Below are 19,294 nucleotides of genomic sequence, written 5' to 3'. Positions count from 1 at the left end.
ACTTTGTGTTTTTGTTTGGGAGGCCTCAATTTAAATATCATTGTCTCAGAAGTCTTGCCTGACTCCATAGTTCTGATTAAATTATCTTGTTATAAATTCTCATAGCTCCTTTTTAGTGCTAATCTTATATTACGCTTACCGTTTAATGTCTGTCTTTGCTGCCAGACTCAAAGCCCAATTAGGGCAGGAACAGTATCCATCTAGCCTCCTTCAGTATTTCTTCAGTTAAATAATGAAGTGACTTAGCCTAAATTATTTACAGTACACGTGCTATTGGGGTGCCCCTGTCAAAATGATCAAAATGATGATGCTATCTGCAAAGATATATTCAGACACTATTACCATTAACGTCTCATCCCTCTTATTTCTGAGACCAAGGACATGGCATGTGTATTTTGGTAGGGCAGGTGTATTTTGATGAATCAGAAGAGGAAGTCACTGTCTCCAGACCTCTGATCTTAGATGGGCATCAGATCTGCAGACCCCAAGCTAAAGAAATGCATAATGAGAGTACTAAGCATCCAGGGTCAGACATCCCAAAATAGAGCAAGAAAAGTAGTGATAAGACAGCAACACATGTGTTTTTCCAATTGTATTTACCTTTCCCCAGAGCTTTGCTTATATTTATCCCTCAATAGGTAAAGCTAAGACTGGAATGACCAGTGGACAGAGAAGAAATTTGGGGATTTTGTGCTTAAAACAGTCCAAGAACAGGAAACTCTCCTCTTCCCTTCTGGTTAGCAAGGTAACTAAAACACAGTCTTTGTTCATACATTTTTGTTGACTGAATGATTAAAACTTCCTGGAACCCATTGGTTAGCAAAAGCTTATTCTATGTTTTTTCATGGAGATTATTACTTAATTTTATTTCTTTAAATTTAAGAATCTCTTATGAGCTTATGCCTTTTAGAAATTAGTGTACACAACTGAAATCACAAAACAATATTTACCTTTAATATGTAAAATAAAAACTAACATTTTCTTTTCTATACTTTTTAAAAAAATGCTAATTTTTTAAAAAAGACATATGTGGAATTGATTTCATGACCTATTAATGGATTGTGAAACTTTCTCTTATAAATTTAGTTTCAAGTACACACACACACACACACACACACACACACACACACTTCTTATATACTGGGTCATTATGTAAAATACATGTATTACCATTACAGGTGAACACATTTGAAAGGTGCTCTTCTAAATCAATGCTGAATTATCTTTCCCAGTTTTTTCTTGAAAACATCTGGTATGCCCTCTGCTGCAAACCATCTCAGCCAGGTCCCCAAGCCCATGTGTAGCCTGGAGGCTAATCTCCCTTTTGCAGAAATTACAGGGTTTCTGCACTTATTGTTAATGGGGAGGTCTGTCTTGCTCAGAGGCATCTAGAACATTGGAAGACATTTTCCTTTCCTGGAAAATCAAGAGTGAAGAGTGGCAGAGGACTATTTAACTGATTTGGATGGCAAATATTTTTTTTTAAAGCATGGCTTGTAAATGTTATTATCCTAGTATTTCTCAAGTATCATGGAGCAGAAGTTAATGTAGTTTCATTTTATTAACCAATTTTCCCTCTTGTTATTCTTTTAAAAAAATTATACATTCACAGCCGTTAAAAATGAGCGTGTAAGAGCATCTTTCCCATCTGGGCCAAAAGACAACAATAACGAAAGAGGTACTTCCATCATTTAGTCCAACACTGTCAATGTCCTGTAAGATCAGTTACATGAAGGAAAGATAGGTGCAAAAAGGAGATTATGCAAGTTTTTGCAAAAGCATAATTTAGACAATGCTAAGAGTAGGTTAGTGAGGCTAGTTTATAAGAGAATTGATTAGAACAGCATCTGCAAACTGCTTCTAACAGATTATAACTGTTTATTTTTCTAGGGCCACATTTCAAACCCCAGACTGTGAACAAACATTTTTCTTTGATTTTTTATTTTGTTTAGTTTTTATTTGTTTGTTTGTTTTAATTTTGTTAAACTTAGTCTTCTGAATTTTGACATTAACTTTGCTCCTCAAGAACAAAGTTTGAATTTGATTATTTTTCTGGATAGGGCATATAATAGAACTATTTTATAACTTTTCATTCACAAGTTTTTGCATGCTGGATATGTCCAAAGTACAAAGAGATTTGATGGGAGATTTGAAGATGACCTTGACTTTAAGGAACATCTAAAGAAGGCAAATATGTGCCTATTTAAGACCATCTGGCTGGGCATTATAATCACTGAGAAACTTTTACAAAACACAGAAAGCAAAATTCTCTTCACAGAATGTGAATTTCTGAGTAGAGCTCAGGCAGCATTATTTTATAGGAGATTTCCCTATGATTTTAATCTCAACCTCTAGACTATTGAGATACATTGGGAAATGCCATGTGAAAATGGTAAAAAGAACAAGGATTGAGAACACAGTATAGGACTTTGAGAACTATTTCTGGCCTTCACTCACTTAGTGATGATCCTGGGTGGTTTATTAGAAAATGCTTACCTGTGGTATTCACATCTATAAAATCTATATGAAAAAATACCTCAAAGAATAGAATGAAGATTAAATTAAGCAATGGATGTGAATAGACTTTTAAAAATGTAATGAGCTCTATATACGCTATCATTGCAATAACTAGCTTTTTAAAGATTTTGTTGTTGAAGGAGAATGGTAAGCAAAGAACTGAAGGAAGGCAGACATAGCTGGTAGAAGACATGTGTTGCCCTTTTATCACCACCTTTCTTGTTCTATTTTGTGATCTCTGACCCTTGATGTCCAGTTACCTCATTAAGAATTCCCATGAACATGGTACATAGAGACTAACAATTTGGGTTCTATCTTGAAAGCAATGAGAACTCATGGAAATGATTTTAACATAGTTATATAGTCAGATCCGTATGTTGGAAGCATCACTCTGGAAGCATCGTGTTGAAGTATGAAAGTGTGAGACAAGACTGGAGGGAAAAAGACTAGTTAGGAAGTTGCAGTAGTAATCTAGGCATGCTTGGATTGATAGGCTATATTACTTTTGCAGAATAATAGAATGAGGAGACCATTAGATACTTCTGGCCTGGATGACTACATAGGTAATTGTACCATCCATCCAGGTACAGAATAAGGAGAAAAAATATATTTGGTTCAGTGGTGGTTGGGGATGGAGGAAATGAACACATAAAATGAAGTTTTGATGGGGTTGAGTTGGAGATGCCAAGTGGTAATTGCTAAGAGCAAGTGGATTTATGATTCTAGTGTCCAGGGAAGAGTTCTGAGCTGAAATGTAGATTTGGGAGTCATTAGCAAAAGGATGGAAGTTCAAGCTGTGAAAGTGAATGGAATTACCTAGAGAGAGCATGAAGAGAAGAGAGCGGAGAACATAAACATTGTGAAGAGACATATAAAGGAAGAACCTTCAAGAGACTAAGTAGAATTGGTTGGAGGAGTAGGAAGAAACCCCTGATAGAGCAGTGTCACCTAAAGCAAGGGAAGGGAGAGTACCTATAGGGATAGATTGATTTCAAATGCTGCAAATATGTCCATTGAAATAAGAACCGATAACCTCCCATTGGATCTAGCAACAAGAAAGTTATCAAAAACCATGAAAATAGTGCTTTTAGTGTAGTAATAATGGGAGGAGATACTATATTGAGGTGAAGTAAATAGTGAATATGTGACAGGGAAAGAGACAATGAATACAAACTACTTTTCTCAAATATTAGCTCTGTAAGGAAGGAAAATCTAAAATGACTGCTAGTGAACCTCAGGTCAGAAAAGCATTCATTCTTTAGAAGACGGATAGTAAGAAAGTAGAGGTAAGGAATTACCCCTTTAAGGAAATTATGCTGAAAAGATGGAGGGCAATGGGTGAGTAACTTAAAGAGGTAATGAGATGCAATATCTTAATATTTTTAAAAGAAAAAAGTAACAAAAGTGATGAAATACGGAGGGCTACTGAAGGGCAGGTAAGAAAATGTATAGTGATATATTGGACATATTAGGGTGTAAGAGCAAGTAGAAGAAGTTGAGATTAACAGCATATAAAAATAAAGAATGATAAAAGGGTCAGAACTTAAGGAATACTTTATATAAAAGTAGAGGCAAAGAGGTTATCTATCCTATACCTCATTGAAACAAAGATGTATGGTTTTCATATTTTAATGCTTCTGAATTTGGAATATATAATCAATGTCAAAATAAATTTGCTAAGCCCAAGGATGAAAAGTTAGCTTTGATATTATTGTTGTTTTGTGTTATATGAAAACTTAGCTATCTGTAGAAAGTATCTGCCTCTTCAGTTGTTATATGAATTATTTGCATTGGTAGTTTCATATGAGATTGAATTAAATTTGAATCCCTAGTAATTATTTAAAAGGTCTGTTAAAAGGTTGTACTTTGCAATATCTAAATGAACAGCACAAATAGAGGGTTCCCTGACATATATCAGGCAGTAAAAATGACCAAATTTCTTAGAATAGATCAAAGTATGTTGAAATTTAGGAGAAATTAATCTGAACAATTATTAAATTTGTGGGAATATTACTTTGATTCCTAATATCGATAGGTCAGTGACATCTAGTTGGTGCTTAAGAGAACATTTTAAAACCTAGTTAATTAAATTAAATGTGACTACAAGTTTAATGAAATAGAAAATACATATGTAATACCAGTATTCTTTTATATGTCTTGAAATTATTTGGTTAATCTTGGAAATTCTGCTGTGGTTAAGACAATGAGCACAATTTTGAAAAAGAAGTCTGTCACTGTGGTGAAGTACATGCCTCTGGATAATCACAATTTAGAAAGATCTTTAGATTTTGTGTGAAGATGGCTCAAATCTACTCGAACTCTGCTTACCTTGAGGAACTCAAGGCTATGTGGCTAATAGGTTCATGTTCATGAATGCTATTGTGGTTTAGTATACATTTTATACAGTGACTCAACCTGTCCCCTTAAGCTATTACTACATCTTTTAGTACTTATATTTTGGCCCAGCTCAAGAATAACTAACAAAATGAATGAGTTTTAATTTAACATACACCTATCACACCTATCGTCAACTCAAGAAAATGTCATGTAGGCTGGGTGTGGTGGCTCACGCCTGTAATCCCGGCACTGTGGGAGGCTGAGGCAGGAAGATCACCTGAGGTCAGGCGTTCAAGACTAGCCTAGCCAACCTGGTGAAACCTTGTCTCCACTAAAAATACTAAAGTTAGCTGGGTGTAGTGGTGTGTGCCTGTAGTCTCAGCTACTTGGGAGGCTTAGGCAGGAGAATCACTTGAACTCGGGAGGCGGAGGTTGCAGTGAGCCGAGATCATGCCACTGCACTCCAGTCTGGGCGACAGAGCGACACTCAAGAAAAAAAAAAATGTCATGTAGTGAGTGAATTGTCATCAGAAGTACTTCTGCTGCTTTCTCAGTGTTAGAAATCACTCATTCTCCCAGACCCTCCCTCAACCAGCCTACTACTAACTCACAGCCTACCAGCTTTTCAATTGGCCTTCCCCTTCCCACTGGTTCTCCATCTCTAAACTTATCAAAATTTCCCTGTCCTGTGTCCTATTTCTCTATGACCTATTGTCTGTAGCACTAATGGATAATACATTTTTAAACTTTTGATCACTTACTCTGCTTTTAAATCCCACTAAAAAAAAGCAGTCATAGTGGAAATTTCAGGCTCCAAGGTGCAAGAGCTTAATATTAAAAGCCATTAGTTCTTTGTCCACTGTAAAAAGATAGAAGTAGAACTCAGTTGATGTTGGTGGAGAAAGAGGGAAAGAGAGAGACATTTGGGGAGGAGGTTTTATGTATAAATAGGTATGATAATCTTGAAATCTAATAATAGATAGTGAACTCAGCTTTTGTGAATATTTGCAGAGCGTATATCTTGGTTAAATTGTTTATTTTCTTCTGAGAGTTAAGATCTGTTTTTATTTTTATACTTTGGGGCACGAAAATATAGAGAAGGAAAAATAATCCAGTATTGAAAAAATTATTTCATATACACATATATACATATGTATACACACATACATATATACACATATGCATATTATATATGCTTGTGAGAATCCAGAAATACTCCCTTGGCCTGAAGATAGGTGCTGGCAGCTTAAGGAAAGAATCATCTCCATAGATGGTGTACTGGAAGCAATCTTCTTACCAAGGAGTGGCAGAAGCCAAGCGTCCCAGCGCCTCATGCTCTTGCCATCCTGACCACTATGTTGAGACAGAGCATCTTCCTGGGAGTCCCAAGGAAGTTGACCCAAAGCAGCAGAAATATTTACAGTGGGTACTTCCCTGTTGTAGCATCCTGCCCTACTCTGCTTTCTCAGAGCGTCCAGAATGCATACAGTGCTTTAAGTACGAAACAATATTAGTTTGAAAAACCTGGAAAGCAAGAAGGACCAATAGGCTAGAACTCCAATATGTAAAACAAGTTTCAAAAGAGAAGAAATGTTGGCTGGTTCTTGAATTGAGAAGGCAAATGTGTGAAATGTTCGCAATGGCTCTAAGCAAAAGTCTTAAGGTTGCCATTATAGTATTTGCTCTGTTGTTAAGCAGCTAGTTAATGGCCCTAAGCCTGAGGTTTTTTTCACCTCCAAAAGAAAGGATATTTGAGTGTTAAGCACTGAAATCAATTTCCTATAGTACAATTTATGGTAGAACATTGGACTATGTAACTTTGGAAGTTACAAAACCATTTTTTCTCGCCACTCTTCTGTATTTGCTCTGATAGATCCTGATTTGTCCTTGTTTCAGGATTTTCTTATATGCCAAGCAATTTATGTCAAGTTATGGTTTGGCTTCTGTCTGTCCAAGTTGTCTCTGAATATTTTTTCCTTCAAAGTTGAATATATTAGATCCTTCTAATGCACTTAAAATAAACAGCATGGTTAGAAAAAATTATTAATTGCATCTGGAATCCTTGTCTTAGAATTATTTTCATAACTAGAGCCTTACTGGAATTTGTACATGTGTAGAAGATCATAATAAATTTGGAATTTACTGATGATTTTACTTTATTTGGTTTGCAAAATGCATCCTTAAGTGAGCCTGGAGCCTCATTTAATGTGGGATTCTGTTCTAAGTGAATGGAAAATGCAAGGGAAAAATTAAATAAAAGAACAATATAATCAGCTGAAACCAAAATAGATGGGAATCGGGATTGAGACTGTGAGGATAAAGAGGGGGTAAGCAACAAAGTGAGGGTAAATAAGCACCAGAAGTATTTACTATCCCACATTATTTATTTATTTTTTCCCAGCCAATCCGCCTTTCTGTGGGGTCATGGGTAATAAAAGAAATAAAACCAGTAGGTCCTGCTTCCCAAGCAGTAATTCAAAAGTGGCACAATCAGTTAATATTAGGCAGTTGTGGTTGGCACAGAGCGTAATAATAATGTAGTGAGCTGGAAGAGGCCTTAGAAAGGGAGTCATGCCCAAGATAAACCTAGACAAGCAACTGGTGACCAACAAAATTTTCACCCATGGTTTCTGGTTTAGATCCAGACTCATTTTCACCACACTTCCCAACATAGAAAGAAAATAAATCTAACTAATTTGCAAACGGAATAACTCAAAGCAACAATAAAACATCATAAACAAGAGAAATACCTCGAAACTAGAAGTCAGTGAGATAAAATGGGCTATTTGACTGAATTCTTTCCTCGGCTCAGCTTTATTACTAATGGAATTGGAGTTGATCCTTACCATTCCCCCTGCCAAACTCTCAAAGAAAAGCATATCATGTTGAACATCCTTGCTTTTGACCCAGAACAATTTGAGTCTTTCTTTCTTCTGACTGTTTCACATTTTGTCTTTCACAGTAACAGTAGCGGACCTCTAACAGTAGCGGACCCAGACCATCCTGCTCTCCATGACAAACTTCCAGGCTAGAAACTTTCCTATAACATAACACAATGCTGGTAGCAGGATGAGCAAACAACAAGGCTTAAGTGAATTATCAATGTCTTTCCAAGCTGACTTTTAGCTAATCCGGATTATATTACAAAACCTGATTCCTCAGACCCTTAGCTTCCTTACTCAAAATTTCTAAATATCAGATTGCATTTTGGGGGAAAGGAGCTGTACTCACATTCATTGTTGTACTTTTTAAAAGGCTCTGTAATGAGATATGAAGATTTGACTCACATTTTGAAATGGACTAACCAGTTTTCCATGTTAAAAAACATATTTTTTTCTTTCAGAAACAGAATCTAACGTATCATACATTCCTTAGGTATCTATTCAGCCTTCAAAATCTGGGATATTCTATCTATCTATCTATCTATCTATCTATCTATCTATCTATCTATCCTCCATCTATCCATCTATTTTGAATGAAGTGATAACCATAGGAAGATATGACCCTATTTTTAAGGATAAACTTTAGAGTTACTTTTTCCTTGTAGCTAAGGAAAGCATCCAACTTTTGTGTGTGTTGACTAGTTTCTAATGGACCAAATCATTCTTAAAGCAATCCCTTAGATGCTCAACGAAGTGCTAGAAGCTGCTAAAAATGATTTCCAATTTCCAAAAAAAATTCTTTGCATTCAGATTTAGATAGAAACATCTTGAGTGGGATTTTCTTTGCCTTGGACCAGGCTCGAGGCGAAGAAAATAATTATGCTCTTTTTTGTTCACAATTCTGAAACTAATGGTATACTTTTTGCAGCTTGTGGGCAAGTCAGATTTCATGTTAAAATATTTCAAATTTTATAATAGGGTCCACTAACTATCGTCTTTTTCCATGGAGCTAAACTGTTATATTCCACAGAATTATATTGAAACTGGAATCTATGAGTCACATTTGAATTCATCTCTTTAAAATACATGGTAACCCTTTATTATTTTTTTAATCCATCTTCTCATAAAACAACCCTGGTTAGCCACTTTAATGAGCGATTTTGTCCCTACTTTTATTTCTTAATGAACTTTTCCCCTCTGGCTGAATCCTAGTCTCATAGTTTATTTTCATTGCCATAGTGACATCGGTCAGGGACAGCTCTGTAAAATTAATCATCACATTAGACCAGGCTTCAGCAAGAATTCTTTTTTGAAGGAAAAGGATGTCCCATAATCCCACTTGCATACCCACCTCTGGTGTTTTGTTTTGTTTTGTTTTGTTTCACCCTAAAGATTGAGTTCCATAAATCAATGGGACACAGCAAGTTTGAGACAGAGTAGAAAATAGAGCGACATTCTAATAAGCCAAAAGCATAAGATGTTTGCTTTCTTCCATGTTTATATAATGGTTAGTTAAAACATATTATAAATTATTGCTGAATTAGGTTGCTAAGTATTTTAAAGGAAAGGATTCAAGTTAGTTATGATTTGTATAGCTTCTTAAGTAAATTTATGCAATAAATCGAGATGCTGATTCAAAGGCTTAATGGGGGTAAGCATGTCGGTTGACCACTTAGCTTCTCTTAACCATAGCTGAATCACAGATTTCAGCAGACATGACTGAAATAATCACTCTTCAGAGACTTGAACTTGAAACAGTTGTCTTTGTGAAACATTTATCAACTCTGTCCCCAAGTGCCAAGTCATTAATTCCTACTGAAAATTTTTTTTAGATGATTTTGAAGTGAGCTTTTAAAGTAAGAGAGTGAGAAAATCTGTTGGCTAAAAATCAAACTTGATTGTTGAATAGTAAATTATTAAGCTAGGTGCCCAATACCCGGTAGATTAAACAAATCCGCTTTTATGGGGTAAAGTAATTTGGGCAGTTAAAAAACAACATGGTCCCTACGCTCCCTCTCCCTGCCTTCATTCGACTCCTATTAGTTTCATTCCTTGATTGGTTATTTTCTTCATGTGCCATAGTCTCTTATAACATTTTATTATTGTTTTGCTAGAGACCATTGATGGAGTTATTTCCTTCTTGCATTCAATAATTCAGAGTTCTAATAGGAGCCTCTTTTCTGTAAAATAATCTCTGATTTATGGCTCCTACCTTCCAGGGTATAAACCCTGCATTTCCTGTGCACCAAAGTGTTCAAGGCCTCAAAAAATCAGAGCCTCCAAGAAATCCAGTGATTTGCTGATTTACAGCTGATTGGCTCTGGAACTTAGTTCTCTTCACTCCCAGGACAACTTTCTGTGAGCTTCTATTATAATCTCTCTTTTGTTTATTGCTCAGTCACAGAGCTATCTTGTCATATCTTCTTTTATTTGGGATACTGGGAGCAATGGCAAATTTGAAAATTTCCTCACATCTCTCTGAATCCTAGTCTGGTCCAAAAGCCTTTCACTACTCATACCTAAGCCATCTTTTACCTACTGGCTTTGGATTGTGTTAAATGCCTCTGGGAAGGCACATACCCTAAGTTGTTAACAATAACGTACATATCAGTACATAATATACATAACAGTAATGAAATAAGCTTTTTAGCTGAAGCAGGGAAGTAGGTTTTGTTAGTAGGGTAGACAATTAGAGCAAAAAGCCAGGAGGGAAGGATATATTAATAGTTGCTGTCAAAGATAAGTTTCTCCCCTTCTCTATCACTCTGGATCATTTAGCTGTGGGGAAGCAGTATATTCTACATTTTTATTAATTATTTTTTAAAAATAAATTTTATTATATATATTTAAGGTATGCAATGTGATGTTATGTGATTCATATAGATAGTAAAATGATTACTATAGTGAAACAAAGTAACATATCCATTATCTCACATAGTTACCCATTTTTTTGCTTTTGTTTTTGTGGCAAGAGCAGCTCATATCTACTAATTTAGTAGGAATCCCAAAGACAGTACAATTTTGTTACCTCTAGTCTTCATGGTATACATTACATCTCTAAACTTGTTCATCCTACATACTGCTACTTTCTGTCTTCGGACCTACATCTTTCCATTTTCTCCCCCGACTCCTGCCTCTGGTGAACACTGTTTTATTCTTCATCTCTGTATATTTGACATTTTAAAAAATATCCCACATATAAGTGAGATCATGCAATATTTTCTTTGTGTGTCTGGCTTATTTCACTTAGCATAATGTCCTCCAGGTTCATCCATGTTGTAGCAAATGTCAAGATCTCATTCTTTTCTAAGGCTGAATAGTATTCCAATGTAAGCATATTTATCCATACATTTGCATACAAATATGCATGCATATTTATGCATACATTGGAATATATATCACATGTATATAACAATTTCATTATCTGTTCATCCCTCAGCAGACAGATAGGTGGTTTTCATTGTTCATTATGGCCATTATGAATAATGCTGCAATGAAAATAAAAGTGCAGCTATCTTTATGACATAGTGTTTTAATTTCCTTTGGGTATATGCCTAGAAGGGGGATTGCTGGGTGATACCGTAGTTCTATTTTTAATTTCTTTAGAAACCTCCATACTGTTTTTCACAATGGCTGCATCAACCTACATTTTCACAAATACTTACAAGGTTCTTTCGTCTCCACACTCTTGTCAACATTTGTTATCTTCTGGCTTTTTTGATAATAGCTATCCTAACACGTGTTTTGGTATCTCATAGTGGCTTTCATTTGCATTTTCCTGATGATTAATGATGTTGAGCAACTTTTCACATACCTATAGGACACATTTTTGTCTTCTTTGTAGAAATGTCTATTCAGGTCCTTTTCCCATTTTTAAACTGAGGCATTTGTTTTTCTATTTTTGAGTTGTATGAGTTTTAAAAGGAAATTTTGGATATTCACCCCTTATCAGATATATAGTTTGCAAATATATTTTCCCTATCCATAGGCTGCTGTTTCATTTCATTGATTGTTTCCTTTGTTTTGCAGAAGATTTTTAGCTTGTTTTATTTATTTTTGGTTTTGGTGTATCATGGGATTTTAAATGATAGCACATCATGTGTTTGCATGTGCTCCTCTTTTTTTCCCCCTAATACTACTGTCCTCACAAATAAATTAATATTCCTATCCTGACTGCTTGCTTTGGCCTGGACACTTGTCAGTGCAAATAGAAAGTAGAAGAGGAGGCAGGGGGAGAAGAGAGGATAGAGAAACACTTGCTGCTACCCCACTTTGAAATGCCTCTTGATACTCCACATCAAGATAATGATGGTCACTGTTTATTGGTGGCACCTTTCAGTAGCATTGCTGAGCCTACTCCTACTTAACCTGCTTCTCCTGAATCAGAGTGTTTTGGGAAAGTACACTGACTTGTAGTATTGGGGTATGATTTTTAGTCACCAGTTATTGCAATTAGCCAACTATAGATAGTTGATTCTTTTAAACCCCAAAAACTTTGAAGAAAAATTTCAAACATGCAGCAAAGTTGAAAGAATTAATTTTACAGTAAACACCCATATACCTACCTACTACGTGCAATTAATGACAATTATGCTGGCTTTATCATATTTCCATCCTTCTATTAATTTCTCCATTCAGTATTTCATCTTATTTTTTATGCATTTCAAATTAAATTGCAGACATCAGTTCAGTCCCTCCTAAATATTTCAATACACATATGATTAACAAGGGTTCAATATTTGTCAATCTCTGCCCTTAAACTCCCAGTGGAAACCACTGTTCTAATTTTTTCCTCCACAGAGAATCATTTTCAGTTCTAGAATCTTATATTGTTGGAATCAAATAAAATGTGCTCATCTGTGTAAATTTTTCTTAACACACATAATGTTTTTGAGATTCATCCATGTTGTTGCATGTGGTACTACTTTGCTCTTTTTTGCTGCTGAGTGATATTCCTTTCTATGAATATACCACAGTTTACCCATTCTCCTATCAAGGAACAACTGAGCTCTTTCCAGTTTTTGGCTACTATGAATAAAGCTAAAGCTGCTGTGAGTATTCTTGTACAAGTTTTTTTGTTAATGTTTTAATTTATCTAAGGTAAATGCTTGGGAGTTAAATTGCTGGTTATAGGGTGTGTACACGTTTAGTTTTAGATTTATTTTTCCAGAGTTGCATGGGTATCATGATGTTCTACATCCTCACCATATTTGTGGGTGTCAGTTTCTGATTTAAACCATTCTGGTGGATGTGTTTTGGTATTTCATTGTGGTTTAGTGTGTAGTTCCCTGGTTATTAATGATGTGTAGCAGTTTTTCAAGAGCTATGGGCCATTTGTATATCTGTTTAAATGTTTTGGCTATTTATTACTGGGTAGTTTATCTCTTTATTTTTGTTTTGTAGTAGTTCTTTAGTTTTCCTAGATACTATTCCTTTGTCAGATATATATTTTGTGAATATTTCCTCATGCTCTGTGGATTGACTGCTACTTTTATTGAAAGTTGATGGTGTCTTATAACTAGTGGGAGAGTTTTTAACTTTGACAAAGTCTAAATTATCAATTATTTCTCTTACAGTTATTGATTTTTGCTGCCTAAGAAATCTTTACCTACCCCCAACCCCTGAATATCTACTCTTATATTTTTCTTTAGAAGCTGTACTGTTTTAGATTTATGTTTAGATCTGTGTTCCATCTCAAATGTATTTGTATGTGGTATAAGGTAGGGCCTGAGGTTGTTTTTTTTTTTTTTTTCCCCTATATCAGTAACCAGTTATTTCAAAACCATGTATTTAAAAATACATTTTCTTTTCTCATTTGGACTGCTTTGGTGCCTTTGTCAAAAAGCAAATAACTGTATAACTGTGGATTTATTTCTGGGCTCTCTCTTCTGTTCCATTTGTCTATTTGTCTATCCTTATGGCAGAGCCACACTGTCTTGATTACTGTAGCTTTATGGCAGGCCTTGGAATCAGGTGGTGTAAATCCTCCAACTATGTTCCTTTTGTCAAGATTACTTTAAATATTTTAAGTGCTTTGAATTTCATGTACATTTTAGAACCAGTTTAATTTCTAAAAAAAGTCTATGGGATTATAAATGGTCTGCATTGAATCTATCGATCAATTTTGAGATAATTGACATTTTAAAAACTTTTTATTTTGAAATATTTTAATGTTATAGGAAATTCACAAAAATTTGACAGAATTCCCACATGCCTCTTAACCCAGCTTCTCCTAATACAAACATCTTACATCACTGTATTACAATTATTAAGTCCAGGAAATTAGCATTGATATAATACTTTAAAATAAACTGTATCTTAATAATATTAATCTGCCAATCCAGGAACATGGTACATATCTCCATTTGTGTTGTTTTTAGATTCCATCATAATATTTTATAGTTTTTAGGGTGGAAGTTCTTAAATATCTTTTGTTAAATTTATTTCTAGCTATTTTGTATTTTTGACATCATGATAAATGAATTTATTTCATTCTTCAATTGTTTGCTGCTACCATATACAAATATAATTGAATTTCTTTTTTAATCTTTGAAACAAGGTCTCACTCTGTTGCCCAGGCTGGAGTGCAGTGGTATGATTATGGCTCACTGTGGCCTCGACCTGCTAGACTCAAACCATCCTCCCACCTCAGTCTCCTGAGTAGCTGGGACTACAGGTGCGGGCTAACATGCCTTGTTAATTTTTTAATTATTCTATAGAGATGAGATCTCTCTATGTTGCCCAGGCTGGTCTTGAACTCCTGAGCTCAAATGATCCTTCTGCCTTGGCCTCCTGAAGTGTTGGGATTATAGAGGTGAGCCACCATATCTGGCCTGATTTTCTACATAAACAATAATATCATCTGAAAACGCAAACAGATATATTTATTTCTTGCCTATCCTTGACTTATTTCTATTTTTTTTTTTTGCCATTAAGTATGATGCTAGCTATAGTTTTTTTTTTTTTTTTTTGTAGGTATGCTTTACAGGTTGAGGAGGTTTTCTTCTATTTATGGTTTTCATTGATTTTTTTTTTTAATGAATGGGTGTTGATTTTTGTCAAATGCTTTTCTGCATCTTCTGAAATGATCATATGGCCGGTCTCTTTTGTTCTCTTAATATGATTTTCATGTATTAAAACAACTTGAAATTTCTAGGACAAACCCTACTTGATCATGATATATTACCCTTTTTATATATTGCTAAATTTAATTTGCTAATATTTTGTTAAGCATTGTTGGGCCTATGTTTATGAGGGATATTATTCTGTAAATTTATTTATTTGCAGTGTCTTCATTAAGCTTTTATGTTATGTTGTTCTCATAAAATAATTTGGGAAGTTTTTTTTTCACCTCTATTTTCCAAAAGAATTTGTATAAGATTGGTATTGTTCTTTTTCTTAAATGGAAAGAATTCACTGTTGACATCAGCTAATCCTAGCATTTCCTTTGTGGGATTAAAATATATATAATGAATTCAAATTCTTTAATACATACAGGGCTAATTTCTTATTTCTTTTTGGGTAAGTTGTGTTTTTCATATAATGTATACTTTTCATGTAGGTTATCAGATCTGTTGCCATAAATGTGTTTCCCCAATTCTGGGTGGACATATTACCTAGATGATTTGGGAAGAGTTAATAGGGAAAGCAGGCAAAATAGCTCTCCTCCAGCCCACCTATTAGGACAGTTTCCGGTATTTGACATTCTTGCTACTTGAGTTTGCTAGAACGAATTCTCATAGGCTATCTTTCCCCACCCTATTTACTCTTTTCCGCGCAGAATATTCCCCTACTCTGCTTCCAGATAAAGGTCAGCAAAGGTGGGCAAATCATATGGATTTTGACCAGAGAACTTTCAGCTCTGTGGGGAATATGTCATTTATGGTGTCCCACCTGCTTTTTCTTATTTTTTTTCTTATTTCTTTTCTACTATCTAATTTAGCAGATTTTATATTTATGTTCTCATTTGTCCTTGTGATAGATCTGGATCATTACTGATGCTCATTTTCTCATCTGCTCTTTAACTAGAAAAAAATACATGGTAAAATATAATTTTTTATTTATTAGCTCAGCTTCATGGAAGGTGGGACTACCTTTCTAGAACTGATATTCTGGGAATGCTATTATTTGCTAAACTTTGTATTTTCCCTTCTCCTTTCTCCTTCCTAACCACTTCCTTCATCCTGAATGTTCCTGGAGAAGTATAAGTAGGAGTGTGTGTATGTGTGTGTGTATGTGTGCATGTGTGTTTAATTGGAAATATGCTGTGGCACATATTACTACTATTGACGATATCCAGTTCTTCTCTATTTCTGAGCATATGGATAGATTGTATTTCTCCATTTCTTTTGAGTTAGACAGGGCTATATGCAATAATTTGACCAGTAAAATGTTAGCATGATAGATATGATGTGTGCCACTTCTGGGTAGAAGCATTTAATAGCAGGTGCCCAGTACCCATTCTCTACTCCTCCTACAGCAGTTGAGAGAGCATGTGTTGATATACAGGTTCACTTCTCACATTTGCTATTTTTGTTGTTGGAATGCTACTGATAGATTGTTTGACATTATGTTTTCTTCTTTATTTTCAGTAGGTTTGTGTTCTGAAGTGTGGTCCTGTGAGCAGTGTCAATATGCCATCTTACTCCATATGTCCCAATATTAGCATCTAAAAAAATCCAAACTGTTCCCATTTTAAAAATTGAAGAAAAGTTAATTTATATTCACTAAGGAATATTTCATTTTCCTGGCACTGCTACGAATAATAGCTCATCCCCTCTCTGCTATCCAGCCTAACACAACAAAACAGTTTTCATACTCAACACTAAACTCATTTACACACAGCTAAAATAATGAATAAAGGAGTAAGAACATGTTTGGGGAAGAAAAAACTAAGCTTGTTTTGAACTTACCAAGTTTGAGGTGCTGTAGAACATTAGCATAAAGGGTTTGTATCTTAGGAAAGAGAAGATAGCTTAAAGTGCAGATTAAAGAATCACAAACATAAATATAGCAGCTGAAACATGAGACAAAGTGCTTTAGCTAAAATTTATAATGCAAGAGGAAAATAAAGAAAAGAAAAGAATAAGCCTCTGGAAATTACACTTACAAGGACCTACAGAGGTGTAGGAATCAGCCAAGAAGCTGCAAAACAAGGAGGTGAACCAAGAGAGAATCGAAAAAAATGATGGGGTTTTAAGATGGATGGACTAAAGTATCAATGGAGGAAATGAGTTCAATTAGAATGAGTACAAAAACTGTGCCACAAGATTTGACTATTAATTTGTAATCATGGTAACAGCTATTTTGGAATGATTAAAGTAGAACCCAGAGTTTAACTCTTGATATTATTTTAAGAGCAGGTGCAAACTGCAATCTGAAATTTTCATAGATGTTTATAAAGGATCTTTCACTTTGGCCAGGAACTAGCATTTTGAAGATTCTACATCTGCAAAGATTATATAGTTCCAAAACAACTATCATCCAGTTAAATGTCTTCTATGCTCCAGGTGGTGTTTCAGGCCCTGGGGTTGCAGCAATAAGTGGAATAAAGGCCCTATGTTGATGGTGCTCATCCTAGTCATGGATTGAATGATGAAGAATAATCTAGCATTGGTGGTATAGTGGTGAGCATAGCTGCCTTCCAAAGATGAAGAATAATCTAAATTATATCATTTTGAAATACTCAACAGGAAACATTATTCCTAGAAGCATACAATATAAAGAAGAAACATCTTAAAAGCTGTCAAAGCACATTCATACATGCATTAAAACAATCAACTGGGTGATTTTCCAGATGTAAATATTTATTTTGAAAGCATATAGTTTTTATTTTTTAATTTTAAATTTGGCTATTTATTTTCATTTATTTTTTAATTTTAAGTTCTGGGGTATATGTGCAGGGTGTGCAGGTTTGTTACATAGGTAAATGTGTGCCATGGTGGTTTGCTGCACCCATCAACCCATTACCTAGGTATTAAGCCCAGCATGCATTAGCTATTTTTCCTAATGCTCTAACCTTGCCACCCTCCCCCAACAGGCCCCAGTGTGTGTTGTTCCCCTCCCTGCATCCATGTCTTCTCACTGTTCAACTCCCACTTAAAAGTGAGAATATGTGGTGTTTGGTTTTCTGTTCCTGCATTAGTCTGCTGAGGAGAATGGCTTCCAGCTCCATCCATGTTCCTTCAAAGGACATGATCTTGTTCTTTTTTATGGCTGCATAGTGTCCCATGGTATATATGTACTACATTTTCTTTGTCCAGTCTATCCTTGATGGGTATTTGGGTTGATTCTATGTCTTTGCTATTGTGAGTAGTGCTGCAATGAACATATGTGTGCATGTATTTTTATAATAGAATGATTTATATTCCTTTGGGTATATACTCAGAAATGGGATTTCTGGGTCAAATGGTATTTTCCAGTTCTAAATCTTTGAGGAATCACCACACTGTCTTCCATAATGGTTGAACTAATTTACATTCCCACCAACAATGTAATAGCATTTCTATTTCTCCACAATGTCACCAATATCTGTTATTTTTTACTTTTGAGTAAGGGCCATTCTGACTTGTATGAGATGGTATCTCATTGTAGTTTTGATTTGCATTTCTTTAATGATCAGTGATGTCAAGCCTTTTTTTTTTCATATGATTGTTGGCCACATGTATGTCTACTTTTGAGAAGTGTCTGTTCATATCCTTGATCAATTTTTAATGGGGTTGTTTGTTTTTTTCTTGTATATTTGTTTAAGTTCCTTATAAATGCTGGATATTAGACCTTTGTCAGATGCATAGATTGCAAAAATTTTCTCCCATTCTGTAGGTTGTCTGTTTACTCTGTTGATAGTTTCTTCTGCCGTGCAGAAGCTCTTTAGTTTAATTGGATTTCATTTGTCAATTTTGTTTTTGTTGCAATTGCTTTGGCATCTTTGTTATGAAATCTTTGCCTGTGCCTATGTTCTGAATGGTATTGCCTAGGTTGTCTTCCAGGAATTTTATAGTTTTGGGTTTTACAATTAAGTCTTTAATCCATCCTGAGTTAATTTTTGTATATGGTGCAAGGAAGGGGTCCAGTTTCACTCTTCTGCATATGGCTAGCCAGTTCTCCCAGCATCATTTATTGAATGGGGAATCCCTCCCCCATTGCTTGTTTTTGTCAGGTTTGTTGAAGATCAGATGGTTGTAGATGTGCAGTTTTATTTCTGAGATTTCTACTCTGTTTCATTGGTCTATGTGCCTATTTTTGTACCAGTAAAATGCTGTTTTGGTTACTGTAGCCTTGTAGTATAGTTGGAAGTTGGGTAGCATGATGCCTCCAGCTTTGTTCTTTTTGCTTAGGATTGTCCTTGTTATATGACCTCTTTTTTGGTTCCACATGAATTTTAAAATAGTTTTTTCTAATTCAGTGAGGAATATCAATGGTAGTACAATGGTAACAGCATTGAATCTATAAATTGCTTTGGGCAGTATTGCCATTTTCATGATATTGATTCTTCATATCCATGAGCGTGGAATGTTTTACCATCCGTTTGTGTCCTCTCTGACTTCCTTGAGCAGCTG

Source organism: Pongo pygmaeus, chromosome 11, assembly GCF_028885625.2.
Source record: "Pongo pygmaeus isolate AG05252 chromosome 11, NHGRI_mPonPyg2-v2.0_pri, whole genome shotgun sequence".
Classification (NCBI taxonomy): Eukaryota; Metazoa; Chordata; class Mammalia; order Primates; family Hominidae; genus Pongo; species Pongo pygmaeus.
The sequence above is the reverse complement of the archived record's forward strand: the minus strand, read 5'-3'. Positions refer to the sequence as shown.